The sequence below is a fragment of the Carcharhinus amblyrhynchos genome, chromosome 14 (genome assembly GCF_965287045.1).
Source record: "Carcharhinus amblyrhynchos chromosome 14, sCarAmb.v2.hapA, whole genome shotgun sequence".
Classification (NCBI taxonomy): Eukaryota; Metazoa; Chordata; class Chondrichthyes; order Carcharhiniformes; family Carcharhinidae; genus Carcharhinus; species Carcharhinus amblyrhynchos.
This window is the reverse complement of record NC_137337.1, coordinates 31,346,322-31,361,051: the sequence shown is the minus strand read 5'-3', so window position 1 is coordinate 31,361,051 and position 14,730 is coordinate 31,346,322.

The window sequence follows — 14,730 nt, the reverse complement described above, 5'->3', positions numbered from 1 at the left end:
GCTGGGAGGGGTGGGATTGGGGAGTGTGGGTTGCTGGGAGGGGTGGGATTGGGGAGTGTGGGTTGCTGGGAGGGGTGGGATTGGGGAGTGTGGGTTGCTGGGAGGGGTGGGATTGGGGAGTGTGGGTTGCTGGGAGGGGTGGGATTGGGGAGTGTGGGTTGCTGGGAGGGGTGGGATTGGGGAGTGTGGGTTGCTGGGAGGGGTGGGATTGGGGAGTGTGGGTTGCTGGGAGGGGTGGGATTGGGGAGTGTGGGTTGCTGGGAGGGGTGGGATTGGGGAGTGTGGGTTGCTGGGAGGGGTGGGGTTGGGGAGTGTGGGTTGCTGGGAGGGGTGGGATTGGGGAGTGTGGGTTGCTGGGAGGGGTGGGGTTGGGGAGTGTGGGTTGCTGGGAGGGGTGGGATTGGGGAGTGTGGGTTGCTGGGAGGGGTGGGATTGGGGAGTGTGGGTTGCTGGGAGGGGTGGGATTGGGGAGTGTGGGTTGCTGGGAGGGGTGGGATTGGGGAGTGTGGGTTGCTGGGAGGGGTGGGATTGGGGAGTGTGGGTTGCTGGGAGGGGTGGGATTGGGGAGTGTGGGTTGCTGGGAGGGGTGGGATTGGGGAGTGTGGGTTGCTGGGAGGGGTGGGATTGGGGAGTGTGGGTTGCTGGGAGGGGTGGGATTGGGGAGTGTGGGTTGCTGGGAGGGTGGGATTGGGGAGTGTGGGTTGCTGGGAGGGGTGGGATTGGGGAGTGTGGGTTGCTGGGAGGGGTGGGATTGGGGAGTGTGGGTTGCTGGGAGGGGTGGGATTGGGGAGTGTGGGTTGCTGGGAGGGGTGGGATTGGGGAGTGTGGGTTGCTGGGAGGGGTGGGATTGGGGAGTGTGGGTTGCTGGGAGGGGTGGGATTGGGGAGTGTGGGTTGCTGGGAGGGGTGGGATTGGGGAGTGTGGGTTGCTGGGAGGGGTGGGATTGGGGAGTGTGGGTTGCTGGGAGGGGTGGGATTGGGGAGTGTGGGTTGCTGGGAGGGGTGGGATTGGGGAGTGTGGGTTGCTGGGAGGGGTGGGATTGGGGAGTGTGGGTTGCTGGGAGGGGTGGGATTGGGGAGTGTGGGTTGCTGGGAGGGGTGGGATTGGGGAGTGTGGTTGCTGGGAGGGGTGGGATTGGGGAGTGTGGGTTGCTGGGAGGGGTGGGATTGGGGAGTGTGGGTTGCTGGGAGGGGTGGGATTGGGGAGTGTGGGTTGCTGGGAGGGGTGGGATTGGGGAGTGTGGGTTGCTGGGAGGGGTGGGATTGGGGAGTGTGGGTTGCTGGGAGGGGTGGGATTGGGGAGTGTGGGTTGCTGGGAGGGGTGGGATTGGGGAGTGTGGGTTGCTGGGAGGGGTGGGATTGGGGAGTGTGGGTTGCTGGGAGGGGTGGGATTGGGGAGTGTGGGTTGCTGGGAGGGGTGGGATTGGGGAGTGTGGGTTGCTGGGAGGGGTGGGATTGGGGAGTGTGGGTTGCTGGGAGGGGTGGGATTGGGGAGTGTGGGTTGCTGGGAGGGGTGGGATTGGGGAGTGTGGGTTGCTGGGAGGGGTGGGATTGGGGAGTGTGGGTTGCTGGGAGGGGTGGGATTGGGGAGTGTGGGTTGCTGGGAGGGGTGGGATTGGGGAGTGTGGGTTGCTGGGAGGGGTGGGATTGGGGAGTGTGGGTTGCTGGGAGGGGTGGGATTGGGGAGTGTGGGTTGCTGGGAGGGGTGGGATTGGGGAGTGTGGGTTGCTGGGAGGGGTGGGATTGGGGAGTGTGGGTTGCTGGGAGGGGTGGGATTGGGGAGTGTGGGTTGCTGGGAGGGGTGGGATTGGGGAGTGTGGGTTGCTGGGAGGGGTGGGATTGGGGAGTGTGGGTTGCTGGGAGGGGTGGGATTGGGGAGTGTGGGTTGCTGGGAGGGGTGGGATTGGGGAGTGTGGGTTGCTGGGAGGGGTGGGATTGGGGAGTGTGGGTTGCTGGGAGGGGTGGGATTGGGGAGTGTGGGTTGCTGGGAGGGGTGGGATTGGGGAGTGTGGGTTGCTGGGAGGGGTGGGATTGGGGAGTGTGGGTTGCTGGGAGGGGTGGGATTGGGGAGTGTGGGTTGCTGGGAGGGGTGGGATTGGGGAGTGTGGGTTGCTGGGAGGGGTGGGATTGGGGAGTGTGGGTTGCTGGGAGGGGTGGGATTGGGGAGTGTGGGTTGCTGGGAGGGGTGGGATTGGGGAGTGTGGGTTGCTGGGAGGGGTGGGATTGGGGAGTGTGGGTTGCTGGGAGGGGTGGGATTGGGGAGTGTGGGTTGCTGGGAGGGGTGGGATTGGGGAGTGTGGGTTGCTGGGAGGGGTGGGATTGGGGAGTGTGGGTTGCTGGGAGGGGTGGGATTGGGGAGTGTGGGTTGCTGGGAGGGGTGGGATTGGGGAGTGTGGGTTGCTGGGAGGGGTGGGATTGGGGAGTGTGGGTTGCTGGGAGGGGTGGGATTGGGGAGTGTGGGTTGCTGGGAGGGGTGGGATTGGGGAGTGTGGGTTGCTGGGAGGGGTGGGATTGGGGAGTGTGGGTTGCTGGGAGGGGTGGGATTGGGGAGTGTGGGTTGCTGGGAGGGGTGGGATTGGGGAGTGTGGGTTGCTGGGAGGGGTGGGATTGGGGAGTGTGGGTTGCTGGGAGGGGTGGGATTGGGGAGTGTGGGTTGCTGGGAGGGGTGGGATTGGGGAGTGTGGGTTGCTGGGAGGGGTGGGATTGGGGAGTGTGGGTTGCTGGGAGGGGTGGGATTGGGGAGTGTGGGTTGCTGGGAGGGGTGGGATTGGGGATTGAATGGGGGGCAGGAGAAGGAAGAAGCAGAGACCCTGGCAGTTCTGCACGCAAATGTCCTTTGAGCAAGTGTCGGACATCGCATTCTGCCGATGGCTCCAGCTCTGAAAGGAGACAGTGCGACCCTTGCGCCATTTGCTGCAGCGCCTGGCACTTCGGGATGGGGGGCACCCAATCCCGGTGGCTGAGCGAGTGACGGCTGCCTTAAACTTTTATGCCACCGGGTCCTTCCAGGCCGCCAGTGGAGACCTTTGTGGCATTTCCCAATCATCTGTCCACAAGTGTGTGAAGGAGGTCACCGGAGCCCTGTATGCCCAGGCTGGCCAGTATAAGAAATTTGACCTGGACAATGCCCAGCAGGAAGCCAGGATTCGTGGCTATTGAGGGGATGCCAAATGTGCAGAGGGCTATAGACTGCACCCATGTCGCCCTCAAGGCCCTGGAGAAAAATTCAGGAAGATTCATAAACAGAAAGGGCTTCCATTCAATTAATGTGCAATTGGTGTGTGACCATCAGCTGAATATCATGGACGTCTGTGCAGACACCCCGGCAACGTGCATGACAGCTTCGTATTGAGGAGATCTGATGTCCCACAGGTTTTTGAAGAGGAGCCTGATGGCTTGTGGGGGACATGGGGTACCCACTTCGCACATGGCTGATGACACCTGTGCAGAGGCCTGAGACGGAAGCAGGAGCCCGATATCATGACGCCCACATTGCCACCTGGTCACTTGTGGAGCACTGCATAGGGCTCCTCAAATTGAAGCAGGTGCCTGGACTGCTCTGGCGGGGCCTGCCAGTATAAGCCCCTGGCACTGTTTGCATTGTGGTGGTGTGCTGTGCCCTCCACAACCTGGTGCAACAGTGGGGAGGCCTTTTGGAGCAGGAGGAGGAGGTCCACTGGCTGGGCAATGCTGGGGTGGAGGCCACCCAAGAGGAGAAGGAAGAGAGGGAAGAAGAGGAGGAGGGGGAGGATGATGACGAGGAGCAGCACCATCCAGGCGCTGGAGGGCTGGCGGCAGCAAGAGTCAAGCATGCAAGGATGGCAAGGGAGACCCTGATCACCAGGCGTTTTGGGAACTAGGGCCCTGTGTTGCCACATGTGGGTTCCAACACCCACCCCCTCCCCCGTACTGGCTCCTTGTGCACCCCTGCCATCTCCTTTCTCATTCTAACACCAGAGTGGTGGGCCTGAGTACGCTGTGTTAGCGAGTTTCTGTGGCAGGCAGCAGGGTGATGATGACTCGCTATGTTCCATTATGGTGACACCCTGGTGCAAACTAGTCTGACTCTACCTGAGCTCCACATGCACGCTAGCATCTGGGCCCACATCTGGGTGGGTGGTAACGGAGTACTAAACACCCATGCAGGGCCTTGGGGTGAGTGGGGGAGGAAATAACTCCTTGGTTCTGCAGATGCCATTACAGACGCTGTGAAGTGCTGCCATTACATGCCACCGACTGTTGCCAGTGAATGATTTGAGTGCCTTGATCTTCACAGTAGCTATGTGCTGAGGGACCTCCCGCATTGACATCAACATACAGGTTCCCTCCAGTGAAGGTTGGCTAAGTACATTCTTATTGGAGGCTTATCAGAGACATATTAGTCACAGCTGTGGGGTTTATTAATGCCATCCAATTAAGTGCTAATACGTAACAAGTGAAAGTGAGATTTAATGTGCCTAAATATTCTATCTAACTGGTGTACTCCTTCATCCATGCTATCTTAGTGCCGCTGCAACTTCTAAACTTTACTTTAATTTTATGTACACCCTCCCAGATAGGTGTGGCCGGATGTCTACCGCACCCTGTGGCCTGTGATGCCCTTGGTGATCGTTCTCTGGAACGCCTGGACCTTGAGGGTCCTGGCTGGTTTCCAGGTATCATGGACATATCCATGGCACCCTGTTCATCTCACTGCCCCTGAGATGCCCTGGTGTCAGGAAGGGGGGAGTCAAAAGATGTCTTCTGGGTGGAAGGCCCTGGTACGGACCCAAACCTGTCCTCCTCCCTCGGGGTTCCTGAGAGTCTCTGGATCACTCCATGGGACAGTGGTGCTTCTGCAGTGAGCTCCAGAAGGTCTGCTGTCAACTGGTCCTGCCAATCTTGGGGTTGACCCAGACGTCTCACCATTAATTTGACCCACTGATGTGAGACTCCCTGGGATGTGAATTGTGAGGTGGAAGCTGTCGCAAAACTGGTGTTGGAGGTCCCATCATTGCCTTCCTGTGAGGAATCTTCTGAGCTGTCATGGGGAGGATGGATGAGAGCAGCTGGAGGGGAGGGCCATGGTGCCAGGTGTCCCAGGCACATCTGAGTCCCTTCCTGCAACACAGGACACAAGGTTAAGTGCAAGGGAGGGACAGGAATCTGGGCTACATGCAACTTACTTCAGATATCTCCAACTAGTGGAGGGTAGGCAGGTGCTCACTTCTGTGCTGCAGCTCGACCTGGCTGTTGCTAATTGTGCAGATTCCCTCCTCTCCCGCAAGCTCCAGTGGCTTCTCCTCAAGATCGCACTATCCCTTGTCTTTGTCCTCTCCCTGTGGTTATGGGCATTCTTTACCTGTGGGGCAGAAGGAGCCATGTCTGATCTGATAGCAGGGTTTTAGGAGGTGGGCCTCAGAGGGCAAGAGTTGTGAGACTCTTGGGATTTGAGGGAGGTACTAAGGGGTCAAGAGCTGGAGTCACGCAGGGAGCTGATGGTGGAGGGATCTGGAAGTCATTTTGGGGAAAGATGCTAGATGAGGTAAAACACCCACCCTTTTTTGCCCGGATTAGGTTATTCAATTTGTTGCGGCACTGCTTCCCGGTTCTCCTGGCCAGTACCCTGGCACTAACACATGCTGCCACCGCCTCCCAGGATGCATTGCCATCCCTTCCCCTGTGGCGCTGTCCTGCTGGGGGGAAGAGGGTGTCCTGTTTTGCTCTCATCGCCTCCAGCAACCTGACCAACTCTGAGGGGCTAAATCCTTGAGACCAGTACTTACTGCACTGCTTGCCCATTTGTCCATTCTTGGGGTTTTTATAGAGCTGCTCCTTGTTTGGGCAAGTCACGCATCCATTAGAGTTTTCCAGCAAATTTAATGCAGTTTCTCTTGTTACCATGAAGGAGAATTCAAGTCAATGCTTGCGGGTGTGCTGATGGAGAGGATGGGGAGGATGTTGGTGAAATGTGCCTCTGTGATGATCTGGGACAGGGGAGAGAGAAGGTCATTTCACTCAGCAATCGGGGCCAGAGGGGTGAAGTGGAGGCCATGTGCAAGGGGATGCTGGGGGCAAGGGTGAGGTGTGGGGAAAGGAAATTGGTAACGTTGGGGGAATCCCTGAAGTCTGTGGGGGAGATGGGGAGGATGTACCTGGTCCAGTGGGGTGTTGGGGGGGGGGGGGGGGTGGTTTGGGGGTGGCGGTTCTGTCAGGAGAGCTGCTATTTTTTAGCTTTTTCTGCACATATGCAGTTTAGTGGCTCCAATCTGAGCTGCAGGTTGAGTTGAGCCACACCCACTACTTCTAGTGGCTAGAAATGGTCTAGCCCATATTTTCAATGTGTAAATCCATGAGATTGGGAGTGAAAGCTCGCCCAAAAAATGGATCAGGAACTCCTGTTTTCACACTAGCTGAAAGAATCTCATAAAGTCCCGCCCATGGTCTGGCCTCTGAAGAGGGAAAGGACTCATCACCGAGAGGGGAGAAAGCCGTTACTAAAGCACACTCATTCTGTGGCTTAGATCTTCAGCTGATGGCCATCTTCTTCTTGAAGGCCCCTAACACTGGAAAAGGAAGCCTGGGCTAGTGAGTTGAGTGGGTGTCCTGAAGACAAGGCCTGAAGGATTCACTAAGATGTGAGGAGAGGTACCTGTGAGTTCATGACTGAGCACGTTAACTCGAATAGAGAGACATGACATTAATGAGCATAACTTTATCTAACAGTAGTCTTTTTTTTATATAGTCTATTAACATTCCTTTATTTGAGAGCTGAGCTAATTATGCCCACATATTCATTACTGGTGTGAGTGCCACTGATTACCACTCAGCAGTTAACCCTTAGCGCTCTGACCTCCCCATTTTGTGAGTCCATAGTTTTCCTGCATCATTTGCTGAGCACATACATCCTCGCTGACAAAGGGCAAAGGGTAAAAGCTCAAAAAGCACCCTGCTCCATCAGGTGTGGGTCCCATATCGTCCTGCTCTGGGTTCCAAAGCTGCAGCCATTCAGACAGGCTGAGTGAGGAAAGGGTGCTGTAGGATCTTGTCCATGCTGGGGGACTGTAAGGAAATGGTCCTTAATGTGATGGCTAGCACAGTAGTCTGTTACTATTGAGATGGACAAAGGGTCAATACATAGAGGCGCTGCCTCAATGTTTGCCCTCTTTCTTTCTTTACTCACAGTGAGTGGTGCGAGATGGAGGTGGAGCCTTTGGAACTGGCTCTCATTTTTCCAGTGCATTGAAAGGAGAGAAGATGTCAATGGAGATATTTGGTTTTCTAGAGGCAGGAGCAGAGCCCTGTGAGGGAAGGGGTGGCAGAGTCTGCTCCACTGCCACCGGAGACACCACAGTGAGTGGCTGCTTGGAGGTGCCTTCTATGGCCCAGGATGAGCAAGATGTCAGGGATGACTTTACCTGTCCAGGGACACGGTGGCTCATCTATGCAAGCTTTTTCAGGAGTTGGCACTGCATGGATTGGAGGGCATCCACTGCCTAAGCCTTTGAAAGTCACAGCCACCCTCAACCTTTGTGCATGTGGCTCTTTTTAGGGCTCCGTGGGTGATTTTTGTGGCACCTCACAAGCTGCTGCTTGTAAATGTAACAAGGAGGTGATGGTCACAGGGGGATGGGTGGGGGAGGTGCTAAGTGGACAAGATCAGAGAGGGAGAGAAACGCGCTGGTGTCAGAAATTTGGAGGGGAGCCTTCAGTCAAAACAGGGAACCCATAAAAAAGGAATTCCCCCCTTTCCTGCCTAAAACCTGAGCAGTGTTAATACACTCAGTTTCCCACCTATTGCTGGTACCAGCCCATTGTTACCTGTGAAATCTCAGAGAAGTGGGAAATGGTTCTTAAATGACCACATAGATTTGTGGTTGGGGCAGGTAGTTGGACAAATCAGAATTACTTTATTGTTGTAAATGCTGTGGGATATTTTGGGCACATTAGAAAGATGCTGGAGGCAAACGCAGCTTCCAAAGTCCTAAGGCCCAATTCTGTGCCCGTCTCAGATCTGTAACCTTTAGTGTGTGTTCCTAGTGCTGACAATATTAGACCCAAAAATGGGCTTAACTAAATAACCAGGCTTAATGTCCTTCCAATCTGATATCATAAATACCCATTTTAATTGATAATGCTCTTTTAAAATCCATACTAATATTGTCAAGCTGTGATTTTATTTCCGAAGTGCAGTACTAAGACCATCATCATGTTATTTTCCAGAACAGATGGCAAATCACTCAACTGGTATCAACAACTAGCAAGAGAAGATTGTCACCCATGCTGCTTTGATAAATTTCTATGGGGTACTTTTTATCTGTGTGTGATAAACAAGGAGGGAATTGATGGGTTAAGTGTGGTAGCTGCCTGGAAGAATCAGTGTGGGACCTATCTGAGCTTTCCTATTGGTTTTCACCATCATAGGGTATTTCCAGTAGACAGTTTACTGAAAGGGAGCTGGGAAAGTGGGGAATATGACTAATTGCCAAGTACTTGTATCCGTAACTTGAAGAGCAGGAATATTATTAGGATTAGGAAGAAACAGTGGAGTAGAGCAGGGGACATGAGCAAATGGCAGCAGCAATAGTTAGGGTGGGATTTTCTAGCCCTTCCCATCAGTGGAATCTTCTAGTCCTACCAAAGGTGATCCCCGTGGTGGGTTCTCTGGCAATGGGACTGGATGGGCACTGCTGCTTCACAGCGCCAGGGACCCAGATTCGATTCCGGTCTTGGCTCACTGTCTTTGTGGAGTTTGCGCTTTCTCCCTGTGCCTGTGTGGGTTTCCTCTGGGTGCTCCGATTTCCTGCCACACTCCAAAGATGCGTGGGTTAGGTGGATTGGCCATGCTAAATTGCTCCTTGGTGTCAGCGGGATTAGCAGGGTAAATGTGTGGGGCTACGGGGATAGGGCCTGGGTGGTATTGTGGTCAGTGCAGACTTGATGGGCTGAATAGCCTCCTTCTGTATTGTAGGGATTCTATGGGATTCCATGAAAACACTGCGGACTGGATGATCCCGCTGCCAGCCAATGGTGAGCCGCTCCGTCACTGGAAAACACGGCCTGAGGGGGCTGGAAAAAATACAAGCTTTCAAACCCTTTACGGTGAAAACGCCAAAAGCAATTGCCAAGATAAAGGGCAGGATTTTCTGGCCATGCTCACTACCGGGATTGTCCAGTCCCGTTGAAAGTCAATGGAATTTTGGTTGGCTTGTTGTATCCCCCTCCATAGATCCTGGCACTGTGGGGCTGGCAAACCCTGGCCAGTCGGCACCACGTGTCTTGCTGGTTTGCGGAGGTGGAATCTTCTGGCCCTGCCATTGTCAATTGAGTTTTCTGTTGCGTGCACCCCTCACCGCTGGGAAACACATGGTGGCAGTGTGCCATTGGCAGGACCAGAAGATCCCACCAGTGTGAACGGCCAGACAGTTCCAGCAAAGCCCCATCATGGGCGGCACATCATGAGTAGCACAGTGGTTAGCACTGCTGCTTCCCAGCTCCAGGGTTTTGGGTTCGATTCCTGGGTCAGGTTGGTGTGGAGTTTGCACATTCTCCTCGTGTCTGCGTGGGTTTCCTCCAGGTACTCCAGTTTCCTTCCACAGTCCAAAGGTGTGCGGGTTAGGTTGATTGGCCACGCTAAGAAATTGCCCCTTAGTATCCAGGGATGTGTAGGTTAGAGGGATTAGAGGTTATAATATGCAGGGATATCGGGGTAGGGCCTGGGTGGGATTGTATTCAGTGCAGACTCGATGGGCCGAAGGGCCGCTTTCTCCACTGTAGAGTTCTATGATTCTATGAGCTTCATCTGACAGGGGTGAATATCACTTCAATGTCACTGGAAGCGGCTCCCTCCCAGAAAACACCACCAGCAAGCTGTATCCAGATGGTGATTGGCAAAAAATGGGACTGAGATTTAAATGACATTATTGACCCCTATTTTAATGAGACTCTTCCTGTTTCCAGTGGGAGTGTGGAAACCAGGATTCAATACAACCAGAAGCTTGGACAGGCTGTCAAAGCAGCAGTATGTCAGTGAGACCAATAGCTCCACCATTTTGATTCCTGGGTCCAATTTATGACCCAGTTTTGAGCTTAAACATTCCAAAAAAACTTTGCAAAATATTTGAAAAATGATCTGCCTGGGACTTTGTTTTGATTTTTCAGATTATAATCACAGATGGCCTTTCAAAATAAGCTGTGGAAACACTTTCATGGATTTCTGGAAAATCTGCTGGATCACGTTTCTCCTCAGCACTCTCCTCAGAACATACTTTAAGAAACATCCAAGTTGCGAAAGTGATTTCACATCTTTAAAACAATATTTTTTTTTGCATTAATGTCCCCGTTCGCCCTCTTGCAGTGAAAAAGGAAGTCATCGCCATTTTTCGTTGAAATTTATGAGCATGCAGTTGGAATGTGGAAATAAAACACTCACAACTGACCCTCAAGTGTGATCACAGTAAAAAGTCTGACAACACCAGGTTTTAGTCCGACCGATTTATTTGATAGTAAATTCACTAGCTTTCAGGTTAGCCCCTTCGTCAGGTGAATCAAGAGTTCTGGCCTCAGACAGAGCATATAAAGCACAGACAGTTCGCCAACAGGAAGGGAACATTCAGGAAGGGGGCATTCAGCCTCTGACCTTCGGGTAAGCATTCTCCAAGGCGGCCTTCACGACACACGACAGCGCAGAGTCGCTGAGCAGAGACTGATAGCCAAGTTCCGCTTCAACAGGGATCTTGGGTTCATGTCGCATTATCTATAACCCCTGTGACTTGCCTGGGTTTGCAAAACCTCACTTACTGTACTGTCTGGAGACAATACACATCTCTGTAACCTGTGATCAGTGCTCCTTCCACACACATTGTCGGCCACTTTAGGACTTGAACAGCAGGTTAGGTGTAAAGATTCGCATTCTAATCAGTAATCTCTAAACTGTCTGTGCTTTATATGCTCTGTCTGAGGCCAGAACTCCCCATTCACCTGACGAAGGGGCTAACCCAAAAGCTAGTGAATTTACTATCAAATAAATCGGTTGGACTGAAACCTGGTGTTGTCAGACTTTTTACTATGTTTACCCCAGTCCAATGCCAGCATATCCACCTCAAGTGTGATCCCAGAGCACTTCTCAAGTGGCAACTATATCAACTAATTGTGTATTGGTCTGATAGGAAATGGGTAGCGATGTCCCACAGGCTTCAGCTCTGGAGACACTTCTGTTCACCCATCATGTCAATGATTTGGATTAAGGCCCAGAGGAAGTTGTGTTGAGATTTTCAGAAGATGCCATCTAGAAGATACCAGGTGGCACGGTGGCACAGTGGTTAGCACTGCTGCCTCACAGTGCTAGGGACCCAGGTTTGATTCCTGATTTGGATCAGTATTTGTGTGGAGTTTGCACGTTCTCACCGTGTCTACGTGGGTTTCCTCCAGGTGCTCCAGTCTCCTCCCACATTCTGAAAGACGTACTGGTTAGCTGCATTGACCAGAACAAGCTCCGGAGTGTGGCGACTACAGGAATTTCACAATAACTTCATTTCAGTGTTAATATAAGCTTTACTTGTGGCTAATAACTTTAACTTTGTAGGAAGAATATTTCATTCCAAAGGGGGCAGTAGGAAGTTGCACAGGGATGCGGATAAGAAAGTCAAATATGCATAAAATGGATGGATGAAATTCAATATTGGTAGGTGTGGGGATTAAGAATATGATTAATTATATGCTGCATAAAAGTAGACATGGTATTACAGAGGGCAGAGAGATTTGGAGGTATGTTGTCAGGACATCAAAGGCCATACATATGACTGATAAGGATTTTAAAAATAACTAATGGAATAGCGTTGGAGCGGGCAGCGGAGTGAGAGGGAAGTAGAGTGAGCTATTAGGGCTTAGGAACAAAAGGGCTTGGGGGAAAAAGGGCCAGGTAAGTTCGTGTGGAAATTTTCAATATTACTACAGTGAATAATGGAGGGGCATGTGACGTGTTGTTTCTGTATGATGTGGGAGCTGGTGGACCCCAGGGTCCTTCCCAGTGACCATGTCTGCAGTAAGTGCAGGTTGCTGGAGGAGCTCCAGCTCAAGGTAGATGAGCTGGCCTCTGAGCTACAGACACTGAGGCTCATCAGGGGGAGAGAGGGTGCCAGACTGGCTAACTCTAAGGGTTAGGAACAAGAGGGGGCTGCGGAGAGGAGGAAGGGGGGTGGGGAGAGGAGGAAGGGGGGTGGGGAGCGGAGGCCTCAGCCTCTCAATCTGCATAACAGGTTTGAGGTTCTTGCTTCCAGTGTGGACGAGGACGAGAGAGGTGAGGTGGGTGAGCAAACTGCACACGGTACAGTGATGCAGCAGGATATAGGCAAGGAGAAGGTGAAAAGGAACGTAGTAGTAATTGGGGACAGTGGGGTTAAGGGTATTGACACTGTCCTTTGTCACAATGACAAAGTGCACAGAAGGGTGTGTTGTCTGCCTGGTGCTCGGGTCCGGGATGTCGCATCTGGGCTGCAGAGGAACCTGGAGTGGGAGGGTGAGAATCCGGTCGTTGTGGTACATGTGGGTGCCAACGACGTAGGCAAAATGCGAACTGAGGATCTGGGGAGGGAATATGAAAAGCTGGGAATGGAATTAAAAAGTAGAACCGACAAGGTGGTTATCTCTGGGCTACTGCCTGAACCGAGTGCAGACAGGCGTAAGGTTGATAGGATTAAGGAAGTGAATGGGTGGCTCAGGGATTGGTGTGGGAGGAATGGGTTTGAATTTATGGGGCATTGGCATCAGTATTGGGGTAGGTGGGACCTGTTCGGGAGGGGAGTATGGTAGGATGAGAGAAGAATTGGCGAATGTGGACTGGGGGAGCGCGTTGGAGGGAGGGTCTGCTGAGGAGCAGTGGAGGATCTTTAAGGAGATCTTTCTTGGTGCTCAGCAGAAATTTATTCCGATGGTCAAAAAGGACCGTAGGAGGAGAGGTAATAAGCCGTGGATAACGAAGGAGGTGAAGGAAAGTGTTAAATTAAAAGCGGAGGCGTTAAGGGTAGTGGGCGAGAAGAGGATTGGGAGAGGTTTAAATGTCAACAAAGATTGACAAAGAATTTGATAAAGAAGGGTAGGAGAAACTATGAAGCTGGGCTAGCGCTTAACGTAAAAAAGGATAGCAAGAGTTTTTATAAATATATAAAAAGGAAGAGGCTGGCTAGGGTGAACGTTGGACCCTTAAAGGATGAGAAGGGGGACTTAGTGGTAGGGGATGGGGAAATGGCTGAGGTCTTGAATAACTTTTTTGTTTCGGTCTTCACGGAGGAGGACGTGAATAATTTGCCGGGTGTTAGAGATGGAAAGGTGGTAGGACTGGAGGGTCTCGATGACATTACTGTTACTAGAGAGGCGGTGCTCGACAGACTGGAGGGGCTGATTGTGGACAAGTCCCCAGGACCGGATGGAATGCATCCGAGGGTTCTGAAAGAAATGGCGGAGGTGATAGTGGATGCCTTGGTGGTTATTTTCCAAACGTCGCTGGATTCCGGGGAAGTGCCGGAAGATTGGAAAATGGCTAATGTTACGCCGTTGTTTAAGAGGGGTGCCGGAGTTCTATGAGGATGTGTCTAGGGCGGTGGATAGAGGAGAGCCGGTGGATGTGGTCTTTCTTGATTTTCAGAAGGCGTTCGACAAGGTACCTCACAAGAGGTTATTGCAGAAGGTCAGGGGACATGGAGTTGGGGGTAGGGTGTTAGCGTGGAAAGAGGATTGGTTGTCAAATAGGAGGCAGAGAGTGGGGGTCAATGGGTGCTATTCAGATTGGCGGTTGGTGACTAGTGGAGTGCCCCAGGGGTCGGTGCTGGGGCCTCAGCTATTTACCATTTATATAGATGATCTGGAGGAGGGAACCGAGTGTATGGTGTTGAAATTTGCTGATGACACCAAGATTGGTGGAACGGCAAATTGCGCGGAGGGTGTGGAGAGTCTGCAGAAGGATCTAGATAGGCTGGGCGAATGGGCCAGGAACTGGCAAATGGAATTTAATGTTGGCAAGTGCGAGGTGGTCCACTTTGGTAGGAATAATGGTAGGAAGGACTATTACTTACGTGGCGAAAAACTGCAGCAGGCGACGGTGCAGACGGACCTTGGGGTCCTTGTGCATGAGTCGCAAAAACCCAGCTTGCAGGTGCAGCAGGTGGTCAGGAAGGCGAATGGGATGCTGGCCTTCATAGCGAGGGGGATTGAATATAAAAGTAGGGAGGTCTTGCTGCGGCTGTATAGGGCATTGGTGAGGCCGCAGCTGGAGTACTGTGTGCAATTTTGGGCGCTGTACTTACACAAGGTTATTTTGGCCTTGGAGGGAGTGCAGAGGAGGTTTACTAGGCTGATGCCAGAGTTGAGGGGGTTGAGCTATGAGGAGAGGCTGAATAAACTAGGCTTGTACTCGTTAGAGTTTAGAAGAATGAGGGGAGATCTCATTGAGACGTGTAAGATGATGAATGGGATGGATAGGATAGAGGTGGAGAGACTCTTCCCGCTCAGAAAGGACAGTAGGACTAGGGGGCACAGCCTCAAGATAAAAGGGGGGGCAGTTTAGAACGGAGTTGAGCAAGAATTTCTTCACTCAAAGGGTGGTGAATCTCTGGAATTCTCTGCCCGTGGTGGAGGCTACCTCGCTAAATATTTTTAAGACGCGGGTTGATGAGTTTTTGATAAGAGAGGGGATTAAGGGTTATGGGGAGAGGGCGGGAATGTGGAACTGAGCCACGACAGATCAGCCATGATCTTA